Here is a 12,988-nt window from a genome sequence, read left to right as displayed (position 1 = left end):
AAAAAGGATAGGAGGTCCGTGCATGTTCTTGTCTTTCTGCCTCAGTGTCCCATGTTGCATACAATGTATAGTACAGCAATAAGCTGTTCTACTTAACTGTTATATGCCAGTGTCTATGCTCCCTGTAAGCTGCCTCCAACCTCAACGTCCTCTCACCTTATTAACACATTCAATTATTTTCTCTCTTATGTGTTCATTTAGCTTCTCATTAAATGTAGCTGGGGTATTCGCCTCAACTTGATGGATTTCATGTATAGTTATTGTACTATATCGGTATCTATGTAGGTAAGGTGTACATAAGGGTCATAGAATCTCTCCAGTGCAAAAGGAGGTTACTCGGCCCATCAAATCTGCACCAACCCTCTGAAAGAGCATTCTACCCAGGCCCACCCTCCCAATCCCCAAGATCCCACTTAACCCGCACATCTTTGGACGCTAAGGGGAAATTTAGCAAGGCCAATCCTACTAATCTGAACATCTCTGGACTCTGGTAGGAAACCAGAGCACTCAGAGGAAACCCACGCAGACACGGGGAAAAGATGTAAACTCCACACACCCAAGGCGGGAATTAAACCCGGTCCCTGTTACTGTGAGACAGCAGTGTTAACCATTGTTCCAGTACCAGTGAAGGATCTAAATTTAATAATGCCAGACTTGCACTCTACAGTGATTGTATGCACCAGTTCCTCATAAGCCTGGAGTCTCTGCATAATTTTCACCCAGACATCAACAGCCCAATCTAGAGATGATGAGGTGCATTGTGAGACTGTTGGATGGATGGGGCAAGTGTTGAGTCGGTGTGGAAGCAATAGTATAAGTCAGAATGGTTGGGTGGGTACCACGGACGTTAGGATGCTGGTAGGGTGGGGAAGTTGGATGAGTCGGAAGTCAGTAGAGAGATGGATAGACAGCAGCAAAAGAGAAAATGGTGGAAAATATCAGCAGGTCTCACAGCATATGTAGGGAGAGAAAAGGGTCATCGGACTCGAAACGTTAGCTTTTTCTCTCCCTACAGATGCTGCCAGACCTGCTGAGATTTTCCAGCATTTTTTCTTTCGTTTCAGATTCCAGCATCCACAGTAATTTGCTTTTATCCAGTGGATAGACAGTAAGGTGGTCAGAAAGAACTGAGGGTGGGCAGGAGATGTTCAAGTGAATTGGGAGACAGTTGGAAAATGGGAGTGTGTGTGGGGGGGGATTTTTGGTTGGGTGCGTGGGTTGATGCGTGGGTGCGTGGTCAGGCAGGAACCTAGGGCAGTAAAGTTGGTGGTGGGGTTGGGGGGCAGTGGGCTGGGTGAGGAGACGGTAGGAGGGGGAGGGAGACCCCCCACCCCCTACAACATTGCAATTTGTTGCTCAGAATTATACTTGGCTGTTAACATAAAAGTTACAAAACGTAAATTTGATCATTTCATACCAAGTCACGTGACAGGTTCTGGTGAAAAAAGTCCCAGCTTCAGATTTGATTCTTAGCCACCCGTAGTACCAACACTACTGTCCCTCCGTGATGCTATCTCACTGCTCTTGAAATGAAACTCCCTGACAGGCATCCTTACCAAGCAGTTGAAAGTTGTTTCTTGTTTTACCTGTTGGATATCGGCTTCCATCGACACTTCAGCTTCACTAATTTTCTGTTTCATTTTCCATCTCCTATGTTGGAGTCCCTTGGGATACTTACCTGTGATGGTGGTGCTCTGCTATCACCTTTCTTTCTTTTTGCTAATTCACCAATGCTTTTTCAAATTAAGTCAGAATAATCATCTCCCCTAACTGTCGAGTACAATGAAGCAATTCTGTTTTCCGAGTTACAGTTGCTCCTTTAGGTTTCCAGCTCCTCCGTCATTAAATTCAGCAGCAAGAAAACCTTGTAGAACTTGGTGGGGTTGGGCAGTGACTTGCTGATGCTGATGCTCCGAGATACTTCTGACCTCCATGAATAGAGGGGTAGACTCCTCCAGGGTTCCAGCTCCATCAACAAATTTGCTGGCGATACAACCATATTGGGACGGATCTCGAATAATGACGAATCAGAATACAGGAAGGAGATAAAGAATCTAGTGGAGTAGTGCAGCGACAACAATCTCTCCCTCAATGCCAGCAAAACTAAAGAGCTGGTCATTGACTTCAGGAAGAAAATCTGTCAGCATCAACGGGGCCGAGGTGGAGATGGTTAGCAGTTTCAAATTCCTAGGGGTGTACATCTCCAAAAATCTGTCCTGGTCCACCCATGTCGACGTTACCACCAAGAAAGCACAACAGCGCTTATACTTCCTCAGGAAACTAAGGAAATTCGGCATGTCCACATGAACTCTTACCAACTTTCACAGATGCACCATTGAAAGTAAATTAAATGAAAAATGAAAATGAAAATCGCTTATTGTCACGAGTAGGCTTCAATGAAGTTACTGTGAAAAGCCCCTAGTTGCCACATTCCGGCGCCTGTCCGGGGAGGCTGGTACGGGATTCGAACCGTGCTGCTGGCCTGCTTGGTCTGCTTTAAAAGCCAGCGATTTAGCCCAGTGAGCTAAACCAGCCCCTCAAAGCATCCTATCTGGCTGCATCACAGCCTGGTATGGCAACCGCTCAGCCCAGGACCGCAAGAAACTTCAGAGTCGTGAACACAGCCCAGTCCATCATACAAACCTGACTCCATCTACACCTTCCGCTGCCTGGGGAAAGCGGGCAACATAATCAAAGACTCCTCCCACCCAGCTTACTCACTCTTCCAACTTCTTCCATCGGGCAGGAGATACAGAAGTCTGAGAACATGCACAAACAGACTCAAAAACAGCTTCTTCCTGCTGTTACCATCTTAATGACTGACCCTCTTATGGACTGACCTCATTAACACTACAGTGCTGTATGCTTCATCCAATGCCGGTGCTTATGTTGTCTCATTGTATACCTTGTGTTGCCCTATTATGTATTTTCATTTATTCCCTTTTCTTCCCATGTAATTAATGATCTGTTGAGCTGCTCGCAGAAAAATACTTTTCACTGTACCTTGGGACACGTGACAATGAACAGATCCAATCCAATGAGCTACTCTGTCAAAAGGGGCATTCTTAATAGAATAGCAAGCTGGCCTTGTCTTAAAAACTCCTGGGTTTGTGAATACATTGGATTTGATTCACTGGCCACAGTATCTCGTTGACAGTTTAAAATGCAAACCTATCGTCACTGAAAAACATAAAATAAAAACTTGCCTCATTCAGCAAAAATAAACCAGTTTCATGGACATACAGCTCCCGGAGAAGGGATCAAATCTGTATTTGCATTGATAATGTAATCTAAAGATCCATAAAAGCCCCGGGCACCGTCTGGGAAATAAAATTACATTAATTATTGCATACCGGGGGAATTGGTGATTGAAAACTGCAGCATAGATGCCAGAATTCTGCGAAAGGAACTTTGAAGTGAAGAAATCTGACCTCTGTGCACATCTCCCAATTTTGTTACTACTTTCCCCCCTCCTTTCAACGGTTACTCATGGGTCCTTGGAGTAGTATTCCCCCCTCTATACATGGAGGTCAGAAGTATCTCGGAGCATCAGCATCAGCAAGTCAATGCCCAACCCCACCAAGTTCTACAAGGTTTTCTTGCTGCTGAATGTAATGACGGAGGAGCTGGAAACCTAAAGGAGCAACTGTAACTCAGAAAACAGAATTGCTTCATTGTACTCGACAGTTAGGGGAGATGATTATTCTGACTTAATTTGAAAAAGCATTGGTGAATTAGCAAAAAGAAAGAAAGGTGATAGTCTACAACTCCTGCACAATATTTTATTCAAGTGTTTTTGTGCTCCACATTTTAGACTCCTCCCTTTGTTTCTTGGATGCATTGACTCATGCCCAGAAACACTGAAAATCTCCTATTTTGCCTGTATAAGCTCAGGGTTGGTGGGCTATTTGATGAGATGGAGCATCACAGATAAATCTGCTGATTGGAACTGATTTTTAGTTATATTCCTCTGCCTAACCCAGGATCACAAAAGCCCATTGTCGCAGCATTATCCTGCCCCAGCTTGGCTGAGATAGGCTTCCTCAGTAAGTACTGGCAATTGACCCTGTGTACCCCAGATTCCAAAGCCGTCATCATCTGGGGAGGGATTCTCCCCTATCGGGGCAGGGGGTCCCGGCGGGACGGAATCCTCCGCACCCTCAGGGGCTGGGCCGGCCCCGGAGAGGTTTGCACTGTGCCGGCTGGCTGGGAAGGGGCTTGGCGCCACGCCAACCAGTGCCTAAAGGCCTCCGCCGGCTTGTGCTGGCGTCATCCCAGCGCATGCGCAGCGGGGGTTCATCTCTGCGTCGGCCTTCGCGGAGGGCCACAGTGGCCGACGTGGAGCAATAGAGTGCCCCCACAGCATGGGCCGGTCCACTGTGACGGCAACCCCCGGGGCCAGATCCCCCGTCGAGGACCCCGGAGGCCACTCGCGCAGCCAGGTCCCGCTGGCAAATACCTGGTGTAGCATACACCGGCGGGACTGGCCGAAAACGGGCGGGCACTTGGCCCATCGCGGGTCGGAGAATCGGCGGGGGGGGGGGGGGGGGGCGCTCCTAGCGGCCGCCGACCAGCGCGGCGCGATTCCCGCTCCTGCCAAATCTCCGGGACCGGAGAATTCAGTAGCCGGCGGGGGCGGGATTCACGCCACTCCCCCGGAGATTCTCCGACCTGGCGGGGGTGTCGTAGAATCCCGCCCCTGATGTCCACCGACAATAGGACTCATCACTGCATAGCGATGGGATAACAGAAAGCTGTCTGGCTTTCTCCTCCCTGGGTCCACAGTGTAAATTGTTGCCCTCCGACTGTGAACAATTAACTCTGAAGGCTAAGGATGGAAGTCGGCCCTTGCTTGCAATGGTTCACTGAGCTGCCTTCATCAGTTCACTTCCTGGGGAACTGTCGCTTAGTTTTGTTCTCTTAATTCTTCTTCTCACCGGTTCCCCAGGATGAAGCCTCTGCTAAATTGCGGTTCCAATGGTTCTGGTAATCCGAATAAGAGACTGTTCATTATGTATGAGCCTAGACCAGAGGTGGGCAAACTACGGCCCGCGGGCCGCATGCGGCCCGCCAAAGGTATTTCTGCGGCCCGCCAAGTCATTAAAAAAAAAAAAAAAAAAAAAAATTTTTTTTAAATTTTTTTTAAGGTTAATGGAGGCGGGCTGTTGGGTTACTTACTGGTATAGGGTGGATACATTGACTTGAGTAGGGTGATCATTGCTCGGCACAACGTCGAGGGCCGAAGGGCCTGTTCTGTGCTGTACTGTTCTATGTTCTATATGAGGCGCCCAGAATCATAACCGGGTGAAGTAATTATTTTACTTAATATACTATGCGGCCCTTTGTGAATTGTGAATTTTTGAATGTGGCCCTTGCACGGAAAAGTTTGCCCACCCCTGGCCTAGACGGTGAATAGGGTGAAGTTGTTTGCCCTTGGAGGACAATCCTGCCCTCATCCAACATCCACAAGTTTTGACGGTAGTCAAGAGCAGGAACTCTAGCTGATTTTTCTGCCCCATCTAATTCAGAGAGCATTGAGTCCACCCCACAGGATTCCACAGGAGCACAATCAGACCAAATTTGACCTTAAGCCACATAAGAAGAGCTTAGGACAGTTGGCCAAAGATTTGGTCAGTGAGATCGGTTGTAAGGGAGTATCTTAAAGGAGGAGAGAGAAGTAGACAAATTCCTGAACTTAGGGTCTGGTCAGCTGAAGGCACAACTGTCAGTGGTGGGACGAGGGAATTGGGGGAGCCGAGTAAAACATCAGTGTCCGGAAATTCCCATATCTAGCAGGGATCTATGGATAGAAATCAGAAGCTGAAACCATTGCTCTTTTTCTCCTCACTAATTCAAGGCGCACTGAGACAATGAAAATGGGGGGGTGCAAGGAGTCAGAATTCTGATTGACACAGGAGTGAACCCCGACACTTGCTAGTTAGTGCCATGACAGTGCGTTCACCTACTTGTTATTATGCTTGATGTTCAGCTGAAGGTAACCAGTATGCCCATATCGTACTCGAAGCACTTCAGGCCTACAGTTCATTGGAAATTAAGTTGGAGTTAATGAATGTCATGAGAGGAACTATATTCCAGTAACACTAGGGGAAGAGTGACAAGAACTGGGAAATAGACAAGAAAGTATAAAAACCAAGAAACTCTTGCATTTCAGCACCTTTATGAATTCAGGATGTCCCAAAATGCTTTACAGCCGATAAAGTACTTCTGAAGTGTTGTAACGTAAGAAACTTGGCCAAAATGCACACAACAAGCTTCCACGAATAGCAATGCGACGGTGACCTGTGCATTTCAGTCAGGGTTCGTTTTGGCACAATTGCTCAATGAAAAGTCCAGACTTAGACCTCTAATAATCGCGGGAAATAAACCAAAATGCAAATAGATCATATCAAACACCCAGCGGGAAAGAACTCTGCTGGTATGCGTCCAGTCTCCAAACCAGAAGCCACAAATGAATGCTGTGAACAATCCACAGGAATAATATCCATCTCCTTTCTGAGGGACTACTTGGAAACAGCAAAGGTTTAAATCAGGGGTGGGCAAACTTTTCCGTGCAAGGGCCACATTCAGAAATTCACAATTTTAAAGGGCCGCATAGTATATTAAGTAAAATAATTACTTCACCCGGTTATGATTCTGGGCGCCTCATATAGAACATAGAACAGTACAGCACAGAACAGGCCCTTCAGCCCTCGACGTTGTGCCGAGCAATGATCACCCTACTCAAGTCAATGTATCCACCCTATACCAGTAAGTAATCCATTAACCTTAAAAAAAAATAATTAAAAATTTAAAAAAAACATTTTTTTTTTAATGACTTGGTGGGCCGCATAAAGACCTTTGGCGGGCCGCATTCGGCCCGCGGGCCGTAGTTTGCCCACCCCTGGTTTAAATAGATGACTGACAGAACATCAGATTCTCTGAACGCCCTGGAGCCAATTCTACTTGATCATATGAGGATTTTTAATAGAAAGCGCTAATGTTGTCTCTCCTACAGATAATCTGATGCTAAATGTATGGTCACGTCTCCAAGCTGGTTGCCTGTTGCTGAGTGGGCCAATGCCTTAAATTACTCTTTGCTGCAGTGCTGAATGGTGCTCTACCTGAAATGAAATGAAATGAAAATCGTTTATTGTCACGAGTAGGCTTCAATGAAGTTACTGTGAAAAGCCCCTAGTCGCCACATTCCGGCGCCTGTTCGGGGAGGCTGGTACCTGTGGCACATGCTGAGCTGTCATGGCACAAGTCCTTTCACGCCTCTTCAGTACTCATTTGATTTGTTTCATGGTTGATTGGCAGGCCATATCACTGCAATATGCTTACTAAATGTGAGAGTGCCTCACTGTGATAACTGGTATTGGACACAGCTGAGGAACTGTTAGCAGGAGCCAGGAGACACATGAGCATTGAAGTTTTGGCTGAAAAACCAAGATTCTTTTTTTTCATTTTTTTTACATCTAAGTACTGGAAACCCATTTGACTTGAAGGTTTCCAAGAAGCAATTTCTATTTTGGAGGCACAGACTGCAATTCCAGGATAATGTGCAGCTTTGTTGTTGAATAAAGCTCAATATTCTTGGAATATTGCTCAATACTCGCTCATTTTACTCCATTTCTGTTGTATCTCTAGACTAGCCTATAAAAGAAGTAGATTGCAGATATGTGTGGGTTGAATGCAACATTAACAGAGAGTTTTAAAATAAGTCTTCATTGCTAGTATAAATCGGTATGGGCCCTTCCTTTGAATTTTTGTCCCATAAAACCTGCCGGTTCCAATGCCAGGTATGATTTCTGACCCTCTGTTAATTGGCTTGATTGATTTATTGAACCACTTCAACTCCTGTACATGGACCATCGAATTTCTGACTGTTGAACAACAAAGAACAAAGAAAATTACAGCACAGGAACAGGCCCTTCGGCCCTCCCAGCCTGCGCCGATCCAGATCCTTTATCTAAACCTGTTGCCTATTTTCCAAGGTCTACTTCTCCCTGTTCCCCACCCGTTCATATATCTGTCCAGATGCATCTTAAATGATGCTATCGTACCTGCCTCTACCACCTCTGCTGGCAAAGAGTTCCAGGCACCCACCACCCTCTGCATATAAAACTTACCACGCACATCTCCCTTAAACTTTTCCCCTCTCACCTTGAAATCGTGACCCCTTGTAATTGACACCCCCACTCTTGGAAAAAGCTTATTGCTATCCACCCTGTCCATACCTCTCATAATTTTGTAGACCTCAATCAGGTCTCCCCTCAACCTCCGTCTTTCCAATGAAAACAATCCTAATCTACTCAACCTTTCTTCATAGCTAGCACCCTCCATACCAGGCAACATCGTGGTGAACCTCCTCTGCACCCTCTCTAAAGCATCCACATCCATCTGGTAATGTGGCGACCAGAACTGCACGCAGTATTCCAAATGCTGCCGAACCAAAGTCCGATACAACTGTAACATGACCTGCCGACTCTTGTACTCAATACCCCGTTCGATGAAGGCAAGCATGCTGTATGCCTTCTTGACCACTCTATCAACCTGCGTTGCCACCTTCAGGGTACAATGGACCTGAACTCCCAGATCTCTCTGTACATCAATTTTCCCCAGGAGTCTTCCATTGACCGTATAGTCCACTCTTGAGTTAGATCTTCCAAAATGCATCACCTTGCATTTGCCTGGATTGAACTCGATCTGCCATTTCTCTGCCCAACTTTCCAATCTATCTATATTTTGCTGTATTCTCTGACAGTCCGCCTCGCTATCTGCAACTCCACCAAACTTAGTATCATCTGCAAACTTGCTTATCAGACCACTTATACCTTCGTCCAGATCATTTATGTATCACAAACAACAGTTGAGGTTTGGCCTTTTCTCCTCGACTGAAAATATTTTCTTTCTGATCCCATTCCTTGTCTTTTTGTAAACTGTTGTATCTTTAGATGAACAGTATAAATTAAAGAGATTGCTAATGCACACGGGTTGAATGCAACATTAGCAGAGGTTTATTGAATGGGTGGTATTAGACTCAGGTCAAAAGCCCACAAAGTCATCGATGATGTCACACGTCACGTGACTCGGTTCTTAAACAGGCATTGCACACAACTACAATAACCCACGTATATAACAGTTTCTTTGTCCATCTAGTTTGGTGATCAACCATGTTCTTGTGTTCAATTTCTGTGAGACTTGTTCTGTCAGACACAAAAGCATGTTTTTTAAAATTAAAGCTTCTAGTTCTTGGCTGCAAGTATCCTGGGCCGGTGCAGACTCGGTGGGCCGAATGGCCTCCTTCTGCACTGTAAATTCTATGATTCTATTTCTAGTGCAGCAGAGGTGGATGCAGCCTGCTGAATTTTATGCCCTGCTTTCTGAAATGAGTTTGGCAGGCATCCACTGATAATCCGAGTGAGGCCTGGATATCCCCAGCATGCAAAGGGCCTCTTGTTCTAGGCCAGGTGCATTCCCCTTGGCTTGACGTGCTGAAATCGATGGGGTTACTGGCAGTGGGAATTTGGAAAAGCAGGACACATTTGGGAGTGTCCGCGGTAGAAGCCTCGCTTGTGTATGAATGGCATTCCTCTTCCCTGTTGGTGCTGAATTGCTCTTCCCTGATAGACCTCTCTCCAGGTTCGCCTTCTCAAGCAAAGTACCCCAACCTTCTCTCATCTAGCCACTGCGGGCAGGGAGTCCGTCGAGTTTCTTAAAAGTCTTTTTATTCAGTAACAACAGAACCTACACGAGACCCGATTACACCTCACCACTTCCTCTCTGCTTTCTAATCAGCTCTACAGTGGCCAAGCTTATACTAGTGCTCGGTAAGCTATCCTGCCCATTACAGCAAGGGAGCTCACAGTTCCAATGAGCACGGGGAAACAATCATCCCCAGCTGCATGAGTCCCATGCAGGTCAGTACAGAACATAACCATGGCTATGGCGATGGTGTGCAGATCCAGTAAATCTATCAGAAACTGCTGGACATGGGGCTCCAAGGTGGCTGCCACCCTTTCCATGAAGATTTCTTGCTTGCAGGGGCCACAACTTCAGATATAACGTGGACAGATTCCTCCACCCTTTATCCAGGTCTGCTGACAGTCCCTGACAACTCTGCCTGATATTTCCCTGCCTGTCTCTAAATCTCCAACATTTCTCTCTCGGCTGATTCCCGAGCCTCGTCACTGGGCTCAGACCCAGCAGGAACCTGGGGCTGGATTCTCAGCTGTTGGGATTTTCCGTTGTGCCGGCAGCCTGGGGATTTCCCAACAGGGCAGGGCTGCCCACAATGGGAAACCCCATTGGCTGGTTTGAGAGAGACGCAGAATCCCGGGAGCGCACCGCACCAAAAGTCCATAGTGTTGCAATTATTCCACAATGATCAGTTCAAACTGTTCCTAGTGAAGTAGAATAGAAAAATGATAAGTAAAAGTCTGGTGCGGTGGCACAAAGAATCCTGCCCCTGGTCTCCACCTGTCCTCCGAGTATCGGAGACGTCGACTGTCATGCCTCTAACTGCTGTGGACCCGTGTTGGTGAGATAATCACCAGATTGCAAACCTGAGCCAACTCTGGACTTGGATTCCACCAAGGTGTGAGTTTCTGCAGTGGTAGAAAGTTCAAGTGAATGCAGTGAGAGGTCTGCCTTCATTTGACGATTCCTTGCGTCCTCATTTGAGCTAGTGTGAGGGCTGGGGATGAGGTGCTTGCCTAGTGTTTGACTAGGCAGGCTCAAACATTATAGGTCACTTACAATCATTGTTCACATGTGCCCAGTGGATTCTGGATGGACCCTCACTAGCTTGATGGGCGAGGCTGATCTCACCTTCTGCACAGTGACAATGTGCAGCTCCAGCGAGTTTTGTCACCTACTCCTCGTGGGAGGAGAGTGTCCTCAGCTCTGAGGACCCCTCCGGTATTGGCTGTCTCCATTTGTTGTAGCCGATCTTGTCCTGCTGAAAAAGCAGTTCAGGAGCATGTCTGCCTGTTGTGTGATGAACACTCCACAGTAAGGGACTTGCATGAGATGGTGAGCTTAAAGTGGCTGACACCGTTCAGTGCTCATGTCCCATCTGCTGGTAATGTGTGACATTACCATGGACTCTAACCGTTAGACAGCCTGATGTCTTCTGAGAGTATGAGTTTGAAATGAGTAGAAGTTTCACTCATCCTGGCGGACTACATCAGATCACTCATTCTTTTCTTGCATTGCAGGGGGAGTGTTTTTGGTTGGTCATGAGTGCTGACCTCCCTGCTGACCTCCTCCCAGCCCAGTGTGGCCAGCTGGATGGACCTTCTGTTCCCATCCTAAGGAATGAAGACCTCACACTTTTCCTGGATGGACTGGAGGAGAATGCACAGGGAGGGCACCTTTGAACTGTGGAGTGGAGAGTTTAGTTCTTTTGAACCCCATTGAGAAGCTGAATGGAACAATACACCTGGCCTGCCGCCTGTGCAGGAGCTATTTAAAAAGGTGCCTGGACTTTCAACCCCCTGATATACCAGCAGGTGGACAAATTGCCTCCTGGCCCCACCATGGAATTCAGCGGGCTCCTTGTTGATGTATAATTAATCAGCTGAAAAGCGAAAGATCGCATGGATTAATCCGACCCGCTACCCAGCGGGAATCAAACCCAGCCCGTCTGCCACGGCACGTAGATTCCAGAATGGAAAATTTCACCCCATGTGTCAGATGGTTCTTGTCCAGTTCTTTCTAAAAAAATATGTTGACTTCCGGTTGCGGCTATGACTAGCTAAGCCGCACATTTGGAAGCTCCTGCGACAAAGGTGTTTTTGGGCCAATTGGAGGGCCCCAACGGTGCTGAAAAAACGAATCCCGGTGGGGGAAGGTCCCCTGAGGAGAACTAGACCGATTTTATGGTCGGTACCCGGAGTGGAGCGGCAAGAAAAACGGCAGCAGCTCCCCAAAAAAAGCGGGGGAAGAAAATCAAAATGGCGGCCGGCGGCGCATCGGAGGAGTGGAAGAAATGGGCGGAGGAGCAGCAGGCCGCTCTCCTCCGTTTTTTCACGGAGATGAAAGTGGAGCTCTTAGAGTCCATGAATGCGACGGCCACCAGGTTGGTGGGAGCCCAGGCGATCCAAGAGGCGTCGATTAAAGATCTGCAGCAGGAGATGACCGCGAGGGAGGAGGAGGCCACAGTCATCGGGGCAAAGGTGGAGGTGCACGAGGCACTCCACATGAAGTGGCAGAGCCGCTTCGAGGAGCTGGACACTCGGATGAGGAGGAAAAATTTGAGGATCCTGGGCCTGGAAGAAGGCCTGGAGGGGTCGGATCTCCCGGGATATGTGGCGGAGATGTTGAGCTCCCTGATGGGGGAAGGGGCCGGTCCGGCGCCCCTGGAATTGGAAGAGGCATACCGGGTCATGACCAGGAGGCCTAGGGCAAACGAGCCCCCGAGGGCGGTGCTGGTGCGGTTCCAGCGGCTAAGTGATCGAGAGAAAGTCCTGAGGTGGGCAAAAAGGGAGAAAAGCAGCAAGTGGCAGAACTCGACGGTAAGGGTGTACCAGGACTGGAGTGCGGAGGTGGCAAAGCGGCGGGCCCGGTACAACCGGACAAAGGCGGTGCTACACGCGAAAAAGATCAAATTTGGAATGCTGCAACCGGCGCGCTTGTGGGTCACCTACAAGGACCAACATCATTATTTCGAGTCCCCAGAGGAGGCCTGGACCTTTGTACAAGAGGAAAAGTTGGACACGAACTAAAACCTGGGAGCACCGGCGGTCGTAGCCGCCTGGGGACTCTTGATTGAGCAAGTGGCCCTTTTCTTTTTCAGGCCAGGTCGGAACTGGGTAACAGTTTCGTGGATTGTTTGGGGTGTTTTTTCTCGAACGGTTGACTTTTCTGAATATCTTGAAGGTTTCGAGTTGTTGGGTGTTTCTGTATATTTGTACTGTTGAAATCTCTATTGTGGGTCGTTGGCTTCTTATGGGGTGTTTCTTCCCGTTTCCAATTTCCCTTAGTT

The 12,988-nt window shown here is 47.7% G+C and overlaps 1 protein-coding gene across 8 annotated transcripts in view; it reads left to right on the top strand.

The window, feature by feature from the left end:
• Positions 1-12,988, top strand: part of hipk2 (homeodomain interacting protein kinase 2) — a 348,291-nt gene that overhangs the window by 261,046 nt on the left and 74,257 nt on the right. The window lies entirely within an intron of this gene.

This window comes from Scyliorhinus canicula, chromosome 20 (genome assembly GCF_902713615.1).
Source record: "Scyliorhinus canicula chromosome 20, sScyCan1.1, whole genome shotgun sequence".
Classification (NCBI taxonomy): domain Eukaryota; kingdom Metazoa; phylum Chordata; class Chondrichthyes; order Carcharhiniformes; family Scyliorhinidae; genus Scyliorhinus; species Scyliorhinus canicula.
This window is presented reverse-complemented; position numbering and strand designations above follow the sequence as displayed.